We start from the raw sequence: 22,566 nt of genomic DNA on the forward strand, positions 1-22,566 counted from the left end.
TCCTCTCTCTGTGTGTGTGTGTGTGTGTAGCGCAATCTCTCCTCTCTCTCTGTGTGTGTGTGTGTGTAGCGCAATCTCTCCTCTCTGTGTGTGTGTGTGTGTGTAGCGCAATCTCTCCTCTCTCTCTGTGTGTGTGTGTGTAGCGCAATCTCTCCTCTCTGTGTGTGTGTGTGTGTGTAGCGCAATCTCTCCTCTGTGTGTGTGTGTGTGTGTAGCGCAATCTCCTCTGTGTGTGTGTGTGTGTGTGTGTGTGTGGTGGGGTTGACGGAAGTGGCCGTATTTGTACTTTTTTTTACTATTGTTTTATACACAATATTCACGTCAACTATCACAAACTATGCATCATTTGAAAGCATGTTCTAAACTAGGGGTGTGCTCAAAATATCGATTCTTAGATACATACCGATATAATAAAAAAGGATACAGTATCGATATTATAGCCCTTAGTATCAATACTCCCCCCAGCCATTAGGGGGCGCAGCGACACCCGCGAGTTAAAAAAAACTCATGGAAAATGTTGAAGATTTTAGAAGCGCAGTTGTCCCTAAAGGCAGATGTTTGGACACACGCAAAGGAAGGAAACCAAGGGATCGATAAAACAAATGCAATCTGCAAGCATTGCCAGGCTTCTATATGCTACACCGGTAATACAGGGAGCGTACACAGTGCGAATTCGGACACTCGGGAGGTCGTGAGATATTGCAGACGCTACGAGTCATTCAATTTGATCATCGCATCAAATCAGCTGGTACACGGCACGACAGTTTGCACCGCGATCACACGAGTTTTCGTGTTAAACACAGACACCGGAGCTTTCAATGTTGCTGCAATAGCTTCAGATACAAAAAAATAAAGAAAAAATATGTGTGCAAATGATTTGTTGAAAAGCAGAGAACAGTAGCCATTCCCTTTAACCGAAACAACCAGAGGGAGAGAGAAGGGTGCACGTGAGAGAGAGAAAGTGTGTGTGTGTGTGTGTGTGTGTGTGTGTGTGTGTGTGTGTGTGTGTGTGTGTGTGTGTGTGTGTGTGTGTGTGTGTGTGTGTGTGTGTGTGTGTGTGTGAACGCTGTAGCCTATGTTTGCAGCCACTGAGCTAATAATACTCATAGATTGAGCCTATGTGAAGTGCTTGTGCATGATTTGGCAATAGGGGACAGCCATATAAAAATATATCAGCCGGTAAAAATCGGGCCGACTCCCCGAACTTTTTAAACATGTTTAAAAATTATCGTAAGATCGGGAGGTGCTCGTGAGTTATCCTATCCGTCGTCATAGGACAAAGCTAGCATTACCAAGATTATCCTTTTCTCAACCTGCCTTTTTGAGGACAAACCTGGTTTAGCTTTAAGATTTTTAAAAATCCATCCAGTTATGAGGTAGATTAGATTTGTTGTTGTGCCAAATGTTAAAGCAAGATGTAGCATTTAAGTGATTTCATAGTGAAATATTTTATGGCAGTACATGGTGTCACAACAAATGAATTATAAGAAGATATAACAAGAATAAGCGTAATAATAAGATGTTGTGCTTGTGTGAGCTCAGACTGTTACCCTTGGAAAGTTAAATGTTGACTTGTGGTAATTTCCAGATTAATACAATTTGTGTACAATTAATCAGAGCACTTAAAGTTGCAAATATTTAAGCAAAATGCACTGTTATAATGCACTTTTGTCTTCCATAAATTGAAGAAAAATGCAGAGTTCTGTTTGTTGAGTAAATGTGTTCAGCATTAACTAATTAACTCTGGCCCATGTATTTTTATTGAATCGTATCGAATTTTCACATTGTATCAAATCGTATCGAGACAGCTCTGTATCGAGGTATGTATCGAATCGTGACCTGTGTATCGAGGTATGTATCGAATCGTGACCTGTGTATCGAGGTATGTATCGAATCGTGACATGTGTATCGAGGTATGTATCGAATCGTGACCTGTGTATCGAGGTATGTATCGAATCGTGACCTGTGCATCGAGGTATGTATCGAATCGTGACCTGTGTATCGAGGTATGTATCGAATCGTGACCTGTGCATCGAGGTATGTATCGAATCGTGACCTGTGTATCGAGGTATGTATCGAATCGTGACCTGTGTATCGAGGTATGTATCGAATCGTGACCTGTGTATCGAGGTATGTATCGAATCGTGACCTGTGTATCGAGGTATGTATCGAATCGTGACCTGTGTATCGAGATATGTATCGAATCGTGACCTGTGTATCGAGGTATGTATCGAATCGTGACCTGTGTATCGAGGTATGTATCGAATCGTGACCTGTGTATCGAGGTATGTATCGTATCGCCAGGTTCTCCAAGGTATACAGCCCTATTCTAAACTGTTGGAAAAAGTCCTGCTTTTAATCATTAACTCAGATGCTACATTACCTTGACTCAGTGTGTGTTAGTGATGTATTTCATCTATCTGTGCTTTTCCTCTTAGATGTGACAGATCCTTGTTCTGAGCTCAACTGCTCTGAGGATGAATGGTGTGGGATGAAAAATGGTGTTTATGGCTGTTTATGTAAGAAGGACCGACCACAACCACATGCTGGCTCTTTTGGTTGGTATCATTCCACAATTAAATGTGAAATATAAGGTTTTTTTCAGTCATTAATGATCTTTTCCCCGATTTCACAGATGAGGCTTAAGCCTAGTCCTAGACTACAATGCATGTTTGAGCTGTTTTTACTGAACGCATCTTGCACTGTCATATCTAAAACTACATCAGTGCCATTGTTTCATCTCTAGATGCCTTTATTTCTCTCTCAGATTTCTCAGAAACCTGTGAAAGCAGCTCTGGCTCCATGTCTGTGTCTCGCTGTCAGCTCTTTGAGGCTGGTTTTCCAGCTGATGTCTTACACCTCAATGATCCCAGCTGCACAGAAAGATGGAGCGTTCCCAGCGCTTAAAGATCCCAGTCATGAATCAAGTTTTGTTGGCAATCGGTGCGTAAGTGCACACAATGTTAACAACATGAATGTATAGTGAATCAAAAGTTATCCAAGGATAATGCAATGATGTGTTGTGTGTGTGTGTGTGTGTGTGTGTGTGTGTGTGTGTGTGTGTGTGTGTGTGTGTGTGTGTGTGTGTGTGTGTGTGTGTGTGTGTGTGTGTGAGAATAGTTTGGAAACTATTTTATGTTTTTGCAAGGAAGTCTCTTATGCTCATCAAGCCTGCATTTATTTAATCAATAATACAGAAAAAGCAGTAGCCTAATATTGTGAAATGTTATTACATAATGTTATTTTCAACATTTTATTAATCAAAGAATCTTGAACAGAGAATCACAGCAGGTTCTGCACGACTGTTTCCAACATTGACATCAGATCCTCCTCTGAGAATGATTAGTGAAGGGTCATGTGACTCTGAAGACTGGAGTAATGATGATAAACTCAGCTTTGATCACAGGAATACTTTACATTTTAAAGTATATTAAAATAGAAACCCTTTATTTCAATAATATTTCGCAATATTGCTGTTTTTGTTCACATAAATGCAGGCCTGAGGAGCATAAGATACTCTTTCATAATGCTACATAATTATCAAAAATGGTAATATAATAAAGTGCTTTCAAGTCACCATTTCTCCAGCCTACACATCGCATAATAGGTGCAGGTGACACTTGGGCTTCATTAACTTATATAGTTTCATTAAACAGTAAATGGTGTATCAATAAACACAAACACAAGTGAATTCTTCTCACTTCTTACATGAATCAAATCCCATTTATTGATATAACGGTTTATACAAGTCCAGTTGTTTCAAAGCAGCTTCACAGTGTTAACAGGAAGATAATGCAACAGAATTTGATTCGGTTGTATAGTCATTCTGGAGAAAACAGTAATGTTATCCAGCTAATTTCAATTTATCACAGTGTCAATGTGGGCAGATCGGTAATATAGTTGAAATTTTAGTGTCCCCAACTGAGCAAGTGGCAAGGAACCAAAACTCCTCCAGGGCCAGAATGGAAGAAGAAACCAGACCGGTTCTCCTCTGGCCGACGAACAGACAGTGAATGATTCTGGCAACCTTACAGGTCAGAAATCATATTAGATCAATAGATATTCATAAGATAATTCGAAAGATTGGAGCCGTCACGCTCTACAGTAGAAGTAGAAGTCACAGCTTCGTAACACATTTGATAGATTAACAGAAATTTCTTACTCACTACATTATAAGAATCAGGACAAATGTCTAATCATCATACAATTCAATACATTTGGATAGAATATTACATTTCATTTGGTTGAATATATTTGCTACTTTAGAGAGTACACAGGCAGGTTAGCAGGCAGCAAATATGTAAACTAAGGCACAAATGAAGGTTATTTAGTGATTGTCTTCTTTTCCATCTGTGATTATAAGTCACATAAACGCAATGGCATTCTGTGACTGTTCTTGTTTTGATTCATAGGGAAGACAAACAGTGCAGACAGAAGAAAACAATGCTGGTGAGATAGTGCCATCTGCTGGCACAGCAGGCGAAGGACAGATCTCCGGGACGTGCAGACGGCAGGCTAATATACTGCATTACTCTTCAGGTGCTGCTTTCAAAATAAGCAACTCTTGCATAAATAATGAACAACATCTCAATATGAGACACTGAATGAGGAAAAATACATAAGTGCAGGCACGAAGATTCAAGTATTTTGGAAATAGTAAAAATAAAAACAACCAAACAACAAAAACTGCATCCCTGATATGATTCAAATAGCAGGTCAACATGCACCAGTGTTTTTTTCTTCTTCTTCTTCTTCTTTTTTTTTATTTTTTACAATTGCACATATTATATTTCCTAGCTGCATTTCAAGTAATAAATTTTAAACTAATATAAAATCTAACTTTGTTGCCTTGTTTGATCAAGGACCAAAAGTCGGAAATTAAAAACAATAAAAAAGAGAATCAATAATTTTAAATAAATTACGAATAATATATTAATAGACGTGTCAAGTGAGTGTCAAAATATAGGAAAAACAATAACAGAGTAAACCGATAAAAGTAAACGCAGAAGGCAGCCAGATTTCTCTCAGATCTTCTCCGTCTCTTGGCTTTCTGAAGGATCAGTCAGACTTTGAGATTGTTGACTATATTTAGGATGTCCTTTAGCTGTGCCTTTCTTATTCCACTCCTCATTGATCTCTGCTAATGTCCTCCCTTTGGTTTCAGGTAAAGTGAAACTGATGAAAAGACACGCAGCCACACAAACACCACAGAAGGGGATAAAGCAGAACTGTCCCAATCCATTAACTATGAATGGAAACGCCATTCCAACGAGGAAGAGGTTTAGCCACATCATGGAGCCGGCGGCCATGTAGGCTGCAGGCCGGGCCAGCTGGTCAAACAGCTCGGCAGGAAGGATGCCGGTGACTCCTGCGGGGCCGATACCAAAGCTGAAGATGTAGCAGAACACACAGACCATACTCAGATAAGGCATGCCGGCCACTCGGCCCTCCAGAGAAAGAGCAGCAGTGAAGACTAACGCCCAGCAGGCCATGCACAGATAGCCGCATGCGAGGAGAAGCCTGCGGCCAACACGCTCGATGAGCAGATTACAGGCCAAAGCCGCACCGAACTCACACGCTCCTGTGCCGATGGTCACATACTGAATCTTATTCCCTGGAATACCGGCTTCCTGAAAGATATACGAGGCGTAGAAGTAAATGGAATCATTTCCACACAGCATCATGGCACTGCTGGCAGCCATTACAGTGCAGAGCGGCCTGCGGAGACTGCGGTCCTGGAGCAGATCCCACAGACTCTTGGCATGAGCTTCCCCAGCTTCAGCTCTCTCCTGGAGGATCTCTTCCATCTAATCAGGGCTAACGCTGCTCGCTCGGAGGCGCTTCAGGGCCTGGCCGCACGCCTCTCTGTCCCCTCGGTCAATCAGTAAATAACGCGGGCTCTCGGGAAACCAGGGCAAGGTGATCAGCTGCACTAGTCCTGGGACAGCATTGCTGGCCAATAGATAAGGCCAGAGAGACTCACTCCCCAAAACTTCAGTCAGACCTGTAATCTGGCCGATCAGGATCCCTAAAGCGGTGAAAACAGCCGAAGAAAAGGCAACAGCGCCTCTCAGGTCCTTAGGTGCGCTCTCTCCGAAGTACATGGGCTGGACGTTCATACTAACACCAGCATTGATGCCCACAAGCAGACGGGCGAGGATGATCATCTCAAAGGAGCCGGCAGATCGACTGCTCAGAGCCAGCACTGCACTCAGAAAGAGGAAGCCGTTGTTCAGCAGCAGGGCACCCTTACGGCCACACTTTATAGCCATTGGGCCAGCCAGCAGAGAGCGCAAAAGTCCTCCGATGGAGTAAGTGGAAACAATAAAGGACCATATCAGTGTCAGCTGACTCGGCTCAAGAGCTGCACCCCATCTCTCCATACAGGTCTCATTAATGAACTTCTGCACATAAGATGTGGGTGCATTAATGATTGAAATATTGTAGCCATACTGAAAAGTGCCTCCAATGGCTGCAGAGCACACAGTTAATGCAAGAGTGAGTGTGCAACCTCCTCGCTTCGTAGTTCCATTCATTTTTAAATAAATAAATAAGTATTATTTATAAACCAAAAAAATAAATAAATAACTCACATGTTAATATCTGTGCCATTATTGAGCAATTTTAAAAATACCTAGCAGGAATACATGCACATACAGTCCCCGGTGTCTCATGTCATTGAACTGCAGACGGAGCACTTCCTCAAAAATGAGGTCAGGCTATCACTCTTTCAAAATAAGAGTCCTTTGTGTGCAATATAATTACAGTTCCAATGAACTCTGTAAAAAGACCCTCAGGTGAAAGACTCAACAAGCCTATCTTAATCTGTAAACACTTTAAACCTGACCTGAGCCACCGCAGTTACTCAGTTAGAAGGGAAGAAAAAGGGGGCAAATGAAAAAGATAGAGGGAGATAAGAGAAAAAAAGAAGGGAAATGACTTCAGAGATTCTTCTTTCCTAATGTTTGCTTAGTGATGTAAGTTTATATGTGCTGGATAATTGAGCATTTATCTTACACTGTTTCCTATTGCAGCTTCTCACCAACACACAGGTTCCAATCCAGCCAAAGCCCTCGTTTGTAGAAGTTTTAATTTAATTAAATAATGCATTTTTTTGAATGCATACTGTTCCAGGGTTAATAAAACAGAAATTAAATGTATTTGTTCTCTTTTTGAAACTCTTTCTGGAATAATAAAATATACTATAGAGGGAATGCAATATATTATTGTGAACGAATGAAGAATTTTGTACATTTAGTCAATTGTACATTCGTCAGTTCTAGTTAAAGATGCAACCCAAACAATTCGAAAAAATGTACACTTTCCAAAAATAACTAAATACTATATTAAGCTAATACAGTATACTATAATTAGTAATTTATCTTTTTACATTAAATGTGTTATATTGTGTACTGATGTCTTGTTATGACAAGCAATCACTTGCCAATGTATTTTAATTTTTTAGCAATATGTTAACAAAACAGTAATAAATATTACGTTCAATTTTTTTAACTAAACTGTTAAATGTTCAATGAAAGGTAAAAATAAGTTAAATAACATTTAGCACAACCATTATCAATGGTAAATGGTATTTTAACAAGGGTTCACATTAACCTGACTCAGATCAGTTTTCCCATGACCCTAACAGCACAACCCATATGGAATCTGATCTGTATGTGGTCCTAAATCCAATACTGGTCAGATGTTTTGGGAATGCAGCCTCAGTCTGAACAGTCAAATCTGAATTCATGTGGCTTTTACATCCACCCCAGGCTCATTGGAAATACATGACTCTGCCTACATTTTAGCCAAACCTGAAATATTTACCCCCAGGAACGTTTCCTTGCACTTTTCGGGTGAAACGTCCACCAGAGGCGCTAAGCGGTATACATTTTTCTCCGTTCCAGATGCATGGTTATTAAAGGTTATAAACACGTCAGTATCAGTAAATGATGTTCAGTTTTCTCAGTGTATACTAAGTTTAATATCAATTCATTATTTTCAAGCTTTGAGGTGCCAAGGATACATGTTTAAGGACAACGTCAGACGACCATATTGTCAGAGTGGATGGGAATTACCGTATATAAATTCTTCTACTCCTCCTCCTGCAAGTACTGATACTGTTTTTTTGTCTTTTCTCCTCACACGTCTATAACATGCAGTTGTGTGAGCGTAGTTTGTTGATTTGATTGTTTTAAATAACATGAAATTGTGTAAGGTTTTATATCTTGTTTGTATATAGCCTTATATTTTTATAGTCCATAGATATAGACAGTACACTTCCATAGTAAAACATAAAATTGCTGCAAAATCATGGGCAATTAAAGTAATTAACTAACCTGTCTAATAATAATAATAAATTAATCATATCAATCAAATCATTTTTTTTACTTTTATATAGCACTTTTCAAGGCACTCAAAGCACTTTACATATAGAAGGGGGAATCTCCTCAACCACCACCAATCTGCAGCACCACCTGATGATGCGACGGCAGACATATTGCGCCAGAACGCTCACCACACACCAGCTGATTGGTGGAGAGGAGACCGAGTGATTAAGCCAATCAGGAAAGGGGGGTGATTAGGAGGCCATAATGGACAGGGGCCATTGGGCAAAATTGGACAGGAGGCCGGGGTTACACAGCTGCTCTTTTTCCAAAGGACATCCTGGGATTTTTAACGACCACAGAGAGTCGGGACCTCGGTTTAACGACTCATCCGAAGGACGGTGCTCTTTGACAGTATAGTGTCCCCATCACTATACTGGGGTGTTAGGACCCACACAGACCACAGGGTGAGCCTCACTAACACCTCTACCAGCAGAAGCCTGGTGTTCCCAGTTGGTCTCCCATCCAGGTAATGGCCAGGCTCAGCCCTGCTTAGCTTCAGTGGGAAACCAGTCTTGGGCTACAGGTTGACATGGCTACTGGCCAACTAGTTGTGTTAGTTTAGTAGCAGTCTAGTTGTGCTCATATTGGTAGTTTGGCATGCGCACACACACACACACACACACACACACACACACACACACACACACGCACGCACGCACACGCACAGGTCCTCCCCAAAAATTAGCATATTGTGATAACGTTAATTATTTTCCATAATGTAATGATAAAAATTTAACTTTCATATATTTTAGATTAATATTTTAATACTGATTTTAGCATACAGCTCATGAAAACCCAAAATTCCTATCTCAAAAAATTAGCATATTTCATCCAACCAATAAAAGAAAAGTGTTTTTAATACAAAAAAAAGTCAACCTTCAAATAATTATGTTCAGTTATGCACTCAATACTTGGTGGGGAATCCTTTTGCAGAAATGACTGCTTCAATGCGGCGTGGCATGGAGGCGATCCATTTTCAGCAGATGGAAGCATGAAGTGCCCCACAATCTCCTGATAGCGAGCTGCATTGACCCTGCCCTTGATCAAACACAGTGGACCAACACCAGCAGCTGACATGGCACCCCAGACCATCACTGACTGTGGGGACTTGACACTGGACTTCAGGCATTTTGGCATTTCCTTCTCCCCAGTCTTCCTCCAGACTCTGGCACCTTGATTTCCTAATAACATGCAAAATTTGCTTTCGTCCAAAAAAAGTACTTTGGACCACTGAGCAACAGTCCAGTGCTGCTTCTCTGTAGCCCAAAAGTGTCTTGACCTGGGGAATGCGCCACCTGTAGCCCATTTCCTGCACACGCCTGTGCACGGCGGCTCTGGATGTTTCTCCTCCAGACTCAGTCCACTGCTTCCGCAGGTCCCCCAAAGTCTGGAATCGGTCCTTCTCCACAATCTTCCTCAGGGTCCGGTCACCTCTTCTCGTTGTGCAGCGTTTTTTGCCACACTTTTTCCTTCCCACAGACTTCCCACTGAGGTGCCTTGATACAGCACTCTGGGAACAGCCTATTCGTTCAGAAATGTCTTTCTGTGTCTTCCCCTCTCGCTTGAGGGTGTCAATGATGGCCTTCTGGACAGCAGTCAGGTTGGCAGTCTTACCCATGATTGCGGTTTTGAGTAATGAACCAGGCTGGGAGTTTTTAAAAGCCTCAGGAATCTTTTGCAGGTGTTTAGAGTTAATTAGTTGATTCAGATGATTAGGTTAATAGCTTGTTTAGAGAACCTTTTCATGATATGCTAATTTTTTGAGACAGGAATTTTGGGTTTTCATGAGCTGTAGGCCAAAATCATCAGTATTAAAACAATTAAAGACCTGAAATATTTCAGTTGGAGTGCAATGAATCTAAAATATATGAAATTTTAATTTTTATCATTACATTATGGAAAATAATGAACTTTATCACAATATGCAAATTTTTTGAGAAGGACCTGTACACGTGTGGGTACATACATACAAACAACATACACACGTATGTGTGTATGAACATACATACACGTGTTTGTGTCTTTACGTACATAAATGTAAAAATGTTGTGTGAATGTGTCCGTGCTCAGGAAGGGCATTGTGTGTGTGTGTGTGTGTGTGTGTGTGTGTGAGTGTGTGATCCATACACTGTGAGAAGTATAAAGATATTAGTGTATAATACACATACAGTATTCGAGGTTATAAAGTACTAAGTGTATGTATCTGTTAAGGGTAATCTTGTTTTTCAATTTTCTTTAGCCCTTTGAGGTTAGTGGTGGAGTCTCTCCCAATACACACATCCATAAAGCACGCACGGAGAGGCATTCATAACAACAAAAGGCCGCGTTTTATTGATTACAATCTCCGGTTTACTTTCCAACAAAATACAACATTAAACTTTCAAAGAAAACTAAACATTCGCGTGAACAAACATGTGATTGAAGAAACTGTTGCTCTCCACACTCTAACCTTTCTACTCAACAATTCTAATTTACTATTTAGACCTGCACTTTCGCACCGTAGTGACGCACGAGTCAAGGAGGAGGAGCAAGTCAAATCATGCAAACAGGTTAGTCCAATTATTAAACATATATACAATATAAAATAAATTAATAAATAAATCTTTTTTCCTCTGGTAGTGCACAGAATTCCAGATATGGCTCCTACATCCTCGCCCCTAAATGTTAATGCCCAAAGCAGAACAATTACTAAACAATATTTTTTAGAAAGTGAAGTATGTCCGCGTTCTTATCAGTTGTTTTCCAATTTGAGCTTGATCCTCAGAAAGGCTTGGGAAAATGTAACGTTAGCTTGTGTGGACGCTACCGCACTACTTGATAGCTTCGCTACTGAAAAGCTATTTCATTGAGAAAACAGCGATGCTACCACCACGCTACTGAAAAATGTAGTTAAGCTAGTAGCGTCACTACTTGTAGCGACGCTACTGCCCAACACTGGCCGCTAGCACTAGACATAGTTCCTCCCCGACGCTTAAAGAAGATTAAAACAAATAATCCAGCGCCGTGGTACAACGAGCACACTCGGGCCCTTAAAACAGCAGCCAGAAAAATGGAGCGCAGAACTGGAGGTTTTTCGCAACTTGTGGAAAGAGAGCATGATGGCATACAGAAAGGCCATAAAAACTGCTAGATTTGCTTATTTCTCAACTCTTTTAGAAGAAAACAAACACAACCCTAAGTATTTATTCGATACAGTGGCTAAATTAACAAAAAATAAAGCTTCAGCTTCTGATGTTTGTAAACAGCACAGCAGTAATGACTTTATGAACTTCTTTACTAGTAAGATTGATAATATTAGGAATAAAATTATAACCATGCAGCCGTCTATTACAGTATCACTTCAGACAGAGCATTGTAGAGTCACTGAGGAAAAATTACACTCATTCACTGCTATAGGAGAACACACACACACACACACACACACACACACACACACACACACACACACACACACACACACACACACACACACACACACACACACACACACACTCATTCACTACTATAGGAGGAGAAGAATTGGCTAAACTTGTTAAATCATCAAAATCAACAACATGTATGCTTGACCCTATTCCGACTAGGCTATTAAAAGAGATACTTCCAGAGGTCAGAGATCCTCTGGTTAATAATCATTAATTCATCTTTGACATTAGGATATGTACCAAAAACTTTTAAGTTGGCTATTATAAAAGGTGCCATAGAATGAAAAATAAGAGTTCAGGACATGGACATCACATACAGTGAGTCTCAAACTAGTGTACTTCACTTTCTAGTGCACACTACCTAGTGTACTTCCCTATCTAGTGTACACTATCTAGTGTACTTCACTTTCTAGAACTAGAACTATACTAGAAAATTATGTATACTAGGTAGTAGTGAAGAAGTATGTAAGTGCACTTCATAGTGTACACTAGGTAATGAAGTATTTTTCGATGCAAGTGCGTGCTGAAACCTTTTACGCGGCACTCCGGTTGGGAAACACTGCATTAATCTGACGCACCACCATCCACAACATGTTTTACATTGACACATAGCATGCCTAATATGACTTTAAATTAAGATGGTTATTATTGGCAAACTGTTGAGCTACAAAACAAAGAAGAAAATATTAAAATATTGGCGATGACACGAAAATATCTCCAGAGACATCTGAACCCGGCTTAAGTCGCAATGACCTGATTGCTGGTCGTGCCGATTGATATTAATGTCTTTCTCTTCCTAATGGTAAAAAAAGAAGTTCCTGAAACGAATAACATACGAATCAGCTGGTCTTGTTGTGATGAAAACCCCCTAAGATGATTTTTGTGTATAAGTATATAAAGTGTAGTGTCAATAAAATCACTAATTTCAGTATTTATAATGTTATGAATTAAAAATTGAGTATTGTATCTCAAATCCCTTGGTATAATTTATCATTTACAGCAATAAACACAATTTACCTATTTTCGTCATTTTTATGGCTATGGCACTTTGACGATTATTATCTCATAATTAAATTTTGCGACTTTAGCCATGGTTTCACAGATGGGGTCACATATGTTTATTATTATTGTTATTCAATCATTAAATACCACCAGAAAAAACACATTATATTCATATAAATAGATTAGTCTATGTCGAAATAGATTTTTTCTTCACCATTATTTCTAAGCCTTAATTGTTGTAAAATACAGTGTTCCACAGATCACATCAGGTAATCTGTAATGTATCTGCGTGTTTTACACTCTTTTACCTCCAGGTCCTCTCTCGTCTGTGACTGGTGTCACTCGTCCTTAAATGCCTCCGAGCTCCCTCATGAGAGGACTCGAGACCGGTGTGGCTCGCAGGTGGCGCTCTTTTGCAATCACGTCCCCGGTCTCACTCGCTCCTCCCATGTCTCTCGCTCGTTCACCTCGCCACATACCCCCATCGCCCCTCGCAGGCCGGTACACCGGATACTGTGCCTACTCCCCCCCGGGGGGGCAATCAGTATGGACAGACGAGACGAGAGCAGCGGGAGACGGAGACCGACAAGACGATCTAAACCTAAACTTAAATGTTCAGCGTGGCACACTGAAGCTCAACACACAGTTGTCTTCATTTAAAAATAGCGAGACTAAATGATATTAAAAGTGTTGATGCCGCTCTCTCTCTCATTGTGGTCTTTGATCTCGACATGAGCTGAAAACGAAAGTTAAAGAACGACACATTCATTGCGTTTTACCGTGAAATGAGAGTTCCGAGTTTAAAATAAACACATTAATTATTTAACTCTCATCCACCTGCAATTTTTGGGATGTTTACCCACCTGAACAGTGGATATAACCTCAATCTGCTCATACTCCGAGTCCTTACACAAAACATTTCTTTCTGCAACATCCGTGTGTAGTTAAATGGACTAAACGAAGCGTCGAGGCAGATGATTTTGCATCGAGGATTTTTTTAATTCGAGTAACTCGATAAATCGTTTCAGCCCTAGTTGGCATTGATCTGCGCATGATCGGCACCAAATGCCAGGAAATCGTAGCCCGACAAGCCAGACCCACATTAAGATGTTTGGTCTGGAAACTCACCATTGGCAGCTCAATCCGAGGGGCGGGATAAACAGTTGTCTTTCAAACTCCCTCTGCACGCGATAGGATAGCGCTACCACCAACCAGAGCAACGAAGGTGAAGCAGAGCTAGCTGATAGATTTAACTTTCACCGTATCTGGTCGGCTAAACTCCGAACACATCTTCCCTTCTTCAGAATGACTTCAGTGCCGTTCTTTGTTCTTTTCTCAGAGAAAAGCTTAACTCAAGTCTTCCAGAGTCACGGCTAAAGCTGATTCGACAGACCGCCGTTCGCCAGTTTCTGTGTTTACTAGAAGCATGCAACCGCAACCCGGCCGTTGTCATTATGGCCCCGCCCACCGACTCTATACACGATGTGATTGGCCCGGCAAGAGTTAGGCGAATACAGCTCAGAAGGGTATTGAGAGTTGCTAGACGACACTCGCGGGCAGATTAAATTTGCTGCCGCTAGGGTGCGTCTAGATTTCTAGGCTAAGGAAATCGTGCATCTTGGGGAAATGACCCAAGTGGTCCCATTACAGATCTTTCACAAGGAGGGGTTGCATTTCAAAAACAACTGCAGAAACATGTTACAATTAAGCCTCTTTTATATGCCACATCATTTTTCTGATATATTAAAGATTTGGTTGGTGTATGAACTGCTGTGATAACATTAGGGAGTTTTGTGCACAGTGTTTTGAGAAAATTATGCTTTTGATTTGAAATTTGTATGAAATGAAGGATAATTTGCTATCTGTTTAGGACAATTACAAAGTGTGCAGATCACTGTGTTAAATGTTCACCGCTATGGGGCGATGAGGATTGAGCTTCTGCAAATGCTTCGACAAAATATGGCACATTTGCTTCAACTCTTTCAGTGTTTCACGAAGCCCATTACTAATAAAAACAGCCTTTACAAACAGAAAGAGCTAGATCCTGCTGAAAGACCAGAACATCTGCTGGAATTAACTTTTATATCTTTGCTGTGGTGCATCATGAGAGGTGGGAGACACCAAGTGTGGTAGATGAAGGGGGTTGTTTTTTTATTTTATATTTAAACCGTTTTTAAATGAGGAAATGTGCATAAATGGCTGTTAAATAACTGTAGGATTAGGGCATGAACAAAAACCTTACTATACTGAGATTTGGTTGTTTGCATGTCTGTCAGTGGTTGTGCCCATGAGTATAAATGCCCCCACACTGAACTTGCACAGAATGGACTTTAAGTTTCTGAAGTGTGGAATTAGTGAGTGATAAATCTGTCCATTTCCCAGTTTCACTGACAAGGCTTAAGCCTAGTCTCAAACTAAAATGCATGTTTGTGCTGTTTTAACATATTTTAAAATGTCAGTTCCATTGCTTTGTTTCAGGATTCACACCAGTAATGTATTTTCTAAGTTTTTTCTATCTAGTGTACACTACCTAGTGTGCTTCCCCTAGTGTACACTGTAGTGTGAAGTACTCTAGATGGTGAAGTACACTAGGTAGTGCACACTAGTTGAAGTCCACTAGGTAGTGCACACTAGGTGAAGTCCACTAGGTAGTGCACACTAGGTAGTGCACACTAGTTGAAGTCCACTAGGTAGTGCACACTAGATGAAGTACACTAGGTAGTACACACTAGGTAGTGCACACTAGATGAAGTACACTAGGTAGTGTACACCAGGTGAAGTACACAAGGTAGTACACACTAGGTGAAGTAAACTAGGTGAAGTACACTAGGAAGTGTATACATGGTAGTGCACTAGGTAGTGCGCACTAGGTGAAGTACACAAGGTAGTGTGCACTAGGTGAAGTACACTAGGTAGTGTATACTTGGTAGTGCACTAGGTAGTGCGCACTAGGTGAAGTCCACTAGGTAGTGCACACTAAGTAGTGCACACTAGGTGAAGTCCACTAGGTAGTGCACATTAGGTAGTGCACACTAGGTGAAGTCCACTAGGTAGTGCACACTAGTTGAAGTACACTTGGTAGTGCACACTTGGTAGTGCACACTTGGTAGTGCACACTAGGTAGTGCACACTAGGTAGTGCACACTAGATGAAGTACACTGGGTAGTGTACACCAGGTGAAGTACACAAGGTAGTACACACTAGGTGAAGTAAACTAGGTGAAGTACACTAGGTAGTGTATACTTGGTATTGCGCTATGTAGTGCGCACTAGGTGAAGTACACAAGGTAGTACACACTAGGTGAAGTAAACTAGGTGAAGTACACTAGGTAGTGTATACTTGGTAGTGCATTAGGTGAAGTACACTAGGTAGTGTATACTTGGTAGTGCACTAGGTAGTGCGCACTAGGTGAAGTACACAAGGTAGTGTGCACTAGGTGAAGTACACTAGGTAGTGTATACTTGGTAGTGCACTAGGTAGTGCGCACTAGGTGAAGTACACAAGGTAGTGCACACTAGGTGAAGTAAACCCATTTTCGTATCGACCCATTGGCCTTCATCAGGGTGTTGGTAACAAACAAGCTGTGTCCCAATTCAAGGGCTGTGTCCTCTGAAGGCTGTGTCCTTCGAAGTGCGCGGCCGACGCGGCCTTCAAAGGACGCACCGAGAATTGTTTACAGTGGAAGGTATAGCGGATTGCGTCACCGCGGCGCGACGAAGGCTGTCCCAATTCAAAGGTCCTTCGAAGGCTCCTTCAAAATAACGCCTGCAAATGCGTCCTTCTTTTCCCGTGAAACGAAGGATACTCGGATGGATGCTTCGCAGCCTTGCCAACCCCAGAATTCATTCCGCAACGCGACGTCAGATTTTTTTTTTAAAAGAAAGCCAGATTACACATAAATGTTACGTAAGCATTGGGATTCAATTTACTCTAGTAGCCTTATCTAATGATAAATAAATAAAAAATGCAATAAATATTCAAATGTCAACTAATATGTAACCAACATGTGATTTTATATAGTTTATACTCTTTATTATGTAGATAAATGGACGGAAGTGAACATCTTTAGTTGTTTTGTTGTTAGGCAGTTCAGTTTGTTACTGCTACTCTTCAACGGCAGCTGTCACAGTTGCTAAACATTACAAATGCTGCAACAAAATACATTTACTCTGTATTTGAGTTTAAACTTCCTCTCAGAGGCAAATATTGTATGAAAAACTGACTTTTTATACATGGATATTAGATTTTGATATTGTTTAAAACATATGAACATAATAGAATTCAAAAATAAAATACACTAAAATATGTCTCAAGATCCGGGATAGGAACCATTGGTCCTGGAGGGCCGCTGTCCTGCAGAGTTCAGCTCATAGAACAGTTATGCATGTTAAAAATATGTTATGGTTTGATTTTGAGGATGTAAGTTCATTTAAAGGGGGGGTGAAACACTCAGTTTCAGTCAGTGTCATGTCAATCTTGAGTACTTATAGAGTAGCATTGCATCCTGCATATCTCCGAAAAGTCTTTATTTTTTTAATAATTATATAAGAAAGATGCGCTGTTCCGAGTCTTTCCGAAAAAAGCTGAGCGGGTGGGGGCGTATCGTGTGAGCGGAGCTAAATAGTGACGTGTGCGCCGCCGTGTTGAGTGCGTCGTAATGCTGTCATCCCTAACAGCGGGAAAAACTTTATTCAAACTAAAAATATGGCTTTTAATCAGATACAGCCATACATCTATGATCCGGAATCAGACCCAGAGGCTGCAGTTGAAAAGGAGCAGCAGCAAAAACGACTAGAGCAGGACGTCTCTATGTGGTACAAGTTATACACTAACTATATAATATGCTTAGCGGCTTGTGTTATTTACATATTTATACTTGAATTATATCGTCGTATTTTTGTCCTTGAAGGTGTACATGTGGGAAGTGCAGTTGTGCACGTGTGTGTGTGTGTGTGTGTTTACGCATGGTTTGTGTAGACAACACGGAATAGTAGCACATTTGAATGAAGAAGCGTGCTTATTTAGTTCAACATATTTCCCCTCTCTTTGTGTATTGTTGTTTGGAGTGCTTTTACAATACACAAACATAAAGTTACACATATAGTGGCCAGCTAAACAAATGTACACGCACTACACATCGCATGCTCCATTGATCAATTTCTATATATAGTAACTATACGTGATCATGTTTGGGCTACTTGATGAGCATAGACACAGACATTTGAAGCAGTCTAACTCACCGCCCGCGGTTCTAACGTTGGGACTGCTCCATCCTTCAGCATTAGGCGATTGGAAAATCCTGTGTCGAGCTGGGCCTTGTTTATGAAACAGTCGGCACCGACATGCAGTGAACAGATATAAACATTCGCGCAACTCAGTTGCTGATCCGGAAAAGCAAATTACATCCACTGTTGCCTTAACGCGGGGTTTTGGAGAATCTGTGCAGGACTGTCTTGGTCTGGCAACCAAAAACGCACTTTTTGATTTCATTGTTAATTGTGCACATCACCTGTGCAGCGCAGCCTACGAGCGCTTTGATGGGCGTAGCCTGTTGCTTTCGCTTTCGCTCTCTCTCTCTCTCTCTCTCTCTCTCTCTCTCTCTCTCTCTCTCTCTCTCTCTCTCTCTCGCTTCCGGTAGAATTGTCCGTACGGCCTATACAAGGAAATTCCGCCCCCATTAACGTCAAAGGGGACGCATGATCTCAAAAAACTTGCCGAAACTTATGACTAACCGGAAGTAGTATTTTTGACAAAGAAATACTCCCATCAAACGTCCACCTTAACTTTTGAAACTTTGTCCATGTTTAGTATGGGATTCCATGTCTTTAACAGTGTAAAAAGATCAGTATGCATGAAACAGCATTTCACCCCCCCTTTAATTTATTCATCACTCTTTCTGAAAACATCTTAGCGGCATGGCAGCAGTCGACTGAGTCAGCACTGCGAACCTGTTGGACAGGTGGAAATATGCACTGATCCCAGATGATGTCCCGCTGACAGAGGCTATACCAGGGTCTCTGTTGTGCAGCCCATCCAGGGTCTCCACCCAGCTCATTAAAAGTCTTCATAAAACCCTTTCTTCCATTATTTTTTATGTACAGTTCATTTAACATTTTATTTAGTTTTTCCCATCTTAAACGTAACTTATCTTGTAAATACATGTAAACAAGTATTGTAAATATTTTTTTAGAACAATTTATTGTTTCAGTTACAAATTAATTGACATGACAAAAATAAATGTAGCCAACAGAATAATTGATTTCATTTACAAAACTTGTATGACAAATATTTAAACAATTTATTGGTTTCATGAAAAAAAATAATTTGCATTACAAAAATAAACAATGCAGAGAAATAACTTTTTATTTACAAATAAAAGCTGAAGTCGCTCTGAAATGGGCCTAGCGACGCCCATGGTCCTCAGGAGTGAAGGCCATGAGGACAGGGGGGTTAGAATGCCTGTCCAAACACCTCATTCATGAGGACAAACCATGGCCAAGTTTTCCACTCCCTCACCTGTCCCAGGACACTTGCAATCCTAATGCAGAGAAAATAAACATTCCTGTTAAAAACAACAAACACAACAGCAATACATGTCAGCAAAGATGTGTCTATTAACTTGCATACATGTATTTTTTTTAGTTGTCCCAATTTTTTTTGTATACCTGCAAGGCAGGGGTGGAATTTTAAATATATGATGCAGCTATACATTTTGTATGTATTATACATGTATACAAAATACTCCAGAAATCATATTTCTAGATACTCAAATTTGGTTAAAACATTTGTAGACACAGCTTTTATGAGACTATTGTTATCAACTGGATAAGGAGGGGTATAAGTAAGGGATAATGTACACCCAGCCTGTTGTTATCGCAGAATAAACCTTGACAGATTGATCAGTGTCAATCCACACTGGCCGAGTTTTTCGGCCGGGTAAATAAATACTAATTTGCTGCCCTTATTTTAATAAAGCTGTCTTCTATAACTGCTCCATAAAACAAAACAAACCTAAGGATAAAGCCACAGTGGTAACGCAGGCGTCAAGTTCACGTTAAGAAATAAAGACCCCAAGTTTTTAACACGTTTCGTTGGTTATTTGAGTAAATTAAAACACAATACTTAAATTTATATTTGTATTCCTCTGCCGTGGGATGGGCTAGGCTGCGAAGAATCCGTTCTATCCTTCGCGTTCCGGGGAGATAGGGTTGCCAGGTCTCTGCAACAAAACTAACCCAAAACTCCCAATGCAATTTTCTCCATTGAGCGGCTAAATTCTCCCCTGAATTTGTGCGTTTGGGGATGGTGGAGCGCCGAAATCGTACTTACAGGGTTGAAAATCAACCCGTGGAAATATTTTTTTACCCGCAACAACAACATAAAAGTAGCCCAATTCGGCGTGAAAACCGCGGACTTGGCAACACTGACGGCAGGCCGCATTAGAAGGCTCCTTCGAATTGGGACAGCCTCGTCGCTCTGCGGTGACGCAATCGGCCTTCAAATGCGGCCTTAGGAGGATGCAGCCCCTAAATTGGGACACAGCCACAGACAGGATTAAGCACTACTTATAGTTGCATTGGTTTCAGGTGTGACACTCTGGCATTTGCAACACAACTTTTGGCCACTAGTGGCAATAGTTCAGATAATGGCTAATGCCAAAAGTTAAACCATACAAATACAAGGTAAAATAAGAGATCTCCAAGTGGAAAAAATAGGAGTGAAACCAATACAAACATCTTGTGTACTCCATACAATTATGTCCCTAAAGTCAATAAATGTGAATAGGCTAGTTACCCATCTTACTTCTGAATTTATTGTCAAGATAGTTCTAAAACAACAGAAGAAAAATGTTATGGGCATAGTAACATTAAACCCTTCCAAGAGCACCAGAGGGTGCAAGGGATTCCAGCAGCGCTCCAGTTCTTTTTTGTCTAGGTCCATATGTTGTGCTTTGAATATCACGGTTATCGTCAATGCCGTTATATTGCCACACCCTAAATTACATTTACATTTATGCATTTAGCAGACGCTTTTATCCAAAGCGACTTACAACTCAGGAGAACAGGAAGCGATCCGTCAAGAAGAGGCAACGAAACACAAAAAGTGGCCAAAATACAGAGATATGTATACCGCTCAGAGTAGCAAAAACCCGAAAAGGGAAGAAGAAAGGAGAGATAGAGAAGGAAAGTGTTTTTTTTGTTGTTGTTTTTTTTTAAATGTAAGATTAAGTACTCATGGAAGAGATGAGTTTTTACCCGTCTTTTGAATGAAGCGAGTGATTCTGTCGTGCGTATGGAGGACGGAAGATCGTTCCACCAACCAGGAACAATGAAAGAAAAAGTTCTAGAGAGGGATTTCATGCCTCTCTGTAATGGTACCACAAGCCTTCGCTCATTAGCTGAGCGAAGGCTTCTGGTGGGTGTGTAGACTCGTAGGAGTGAGTCGAAGGCTTCTGGTGGGGGTGTAGACTCGTAGGAGTGAGTCGAAGTATGCGGGTGCTGCGCTTGTGGAAGATCCATGAGCAAGAGTCAGGGCTTTGAATTTGATCCGGGCAGTGAGTGGTAGCCAATGCAGAGAGATGAATAGAGGTGTGACATGAGCCATTTTGGGCTCATTGAAGACAAGACGTGCCGCAGCGTTCTGGATCATTTGCAGCGGTTTAATTGCACAAGATGGAAGTCCAGCCAGAAGCGCATTGCAATAGTCAAGTCTAGAAATGACCAGGGCTTGGACAAGAAGCTGTGTTGCATGCAAGAGTGTTCACGAAGAACATCAGATAACCAAGGGTTAGAGGGAGTAGCGCGAGCTGGGCTGGAAGACAGAGGGCAGACAGAGGGCAGGTATCTAGACAAGAGATTAAAGTGGAACATAAAGTGTCTGTTGCAGTGTTGACATCCATAGAGGAGAATTGTGTGGGTGACGGAAGAGAGGATGACACAAAGGAGGAGAGGTGAGAGGGAGAAAGAAAACAGGTTTCGTCTGAAACTAACTGGTAGAGGAGGTGGAAGTGTATGAGTAGTAAGATGTAGATTAAATGTGATGAAGTAATGATCAGAGAAGTGTAAGGGTTTGACCAAAGTGTTTTCTGTAGTGCTGTTGCGTATGTAGACGAGGTCAAGTTGGTTGCCAGATTTGTAGGTGTGTGAGGTAGTAAGGAGTTTGAGATCGAATGAGGATAGAAGGGAGTGAAAATATGTAGCATACGGTTTGTCCAGGTGGATGTTGAAATCACCAAGGATTACAAGTGGGCTGCCATCCTCAGGGAATGGGGATAGCAGCACATCTAATTCCTCAACAAAGGTGCCCAATTGACCTGGAGGGCGGTAAATGACTACAAGATGGATTTTAGCAGGAGCTGTAACTGTAATAGTATGGTATTCAAATGATTTGTTATTACAGAGAGAGGTGTGGGTTGAGTATTTCCAATTGTTTGTGATAAGAAAACCTGTGCCTCCACCTCTGCCAGTGTGGCGAGGGGTGTGTGAGAAGGAGAAATTGTTAGAGAGAGCAGCAGGGGTTGCTGAGTCTTCTGGACGGATCAAGGTGTCAAGGTCAAGATATTCAGATTGGAATGAGTGGCGAAGGCTGGAATGAAGTCAGCTTTGTTTACAGCTGAATGACAATTCCATAGACCCAGAGAAAAGGAGGGAGGAATATTAGTAGAGGAAGGAATAGGATGCAGATTAGCAGTTTCGCTGCCGTCTGCGTCTCATAGTGGAGCGTAGGTTAGAAATAGTGGGTATGTATTGAAA

At 41.1% G+C, this 22,566-nt stretch overlaps 1 long non-coding RNA gene and 1 pseudogene across 1 annotated transcript in view; one reads left to right on the forward strand and one right to left on the reverse strand.

The window, feature by feature from the left end:
* The window catches only part of LOC137083466 (uncharacterized), a 22,747-nt gene extending 19,863 nt beyond the window's left edge, over positions 1 to 2,884 (forward strand). Inside the window, exons 2-3 of the long non-coding RNA XR_010906506.1 lie at positions 2,439 to 2,558; positions 2,768 to 2,884. This is a non-coding gene — a long non-coding RNA (uncharacterized lncRNA). The remainder of the gene's footprint in view (positions 1 to 2,438; positions 2,559 to 2,767) is intronic.
* An 818-nt stretch (positions 2,885 to 3,702) lies between these two features.
* Positions 3,703 to 6,792, reverse strand: LOC137083469 (solute carrier family 2, facilitated glucose transporter member 11 pseudogene; annotated as a pseudogene).
* Between the last annotated feature and the right edge of the window lie 15,774 nt (positions 6,793 to 22,566).

Source organism: Pseudorasbora parva, chromosome 7, assembly GCF_024679245.1.
Source record: "Pseudorasbora parva isolate DD20220531a chromosome 7, ASM2467924v1, whole genome shotgun sequence".
Taxonomy (NCBI): domain Eukaryota; kingdom Metazoa; phylum Chordata; class Actinopteri; order Cypriniformes; family Gobionidae; genus Pseudorasbora; species Pseudorasbora parva.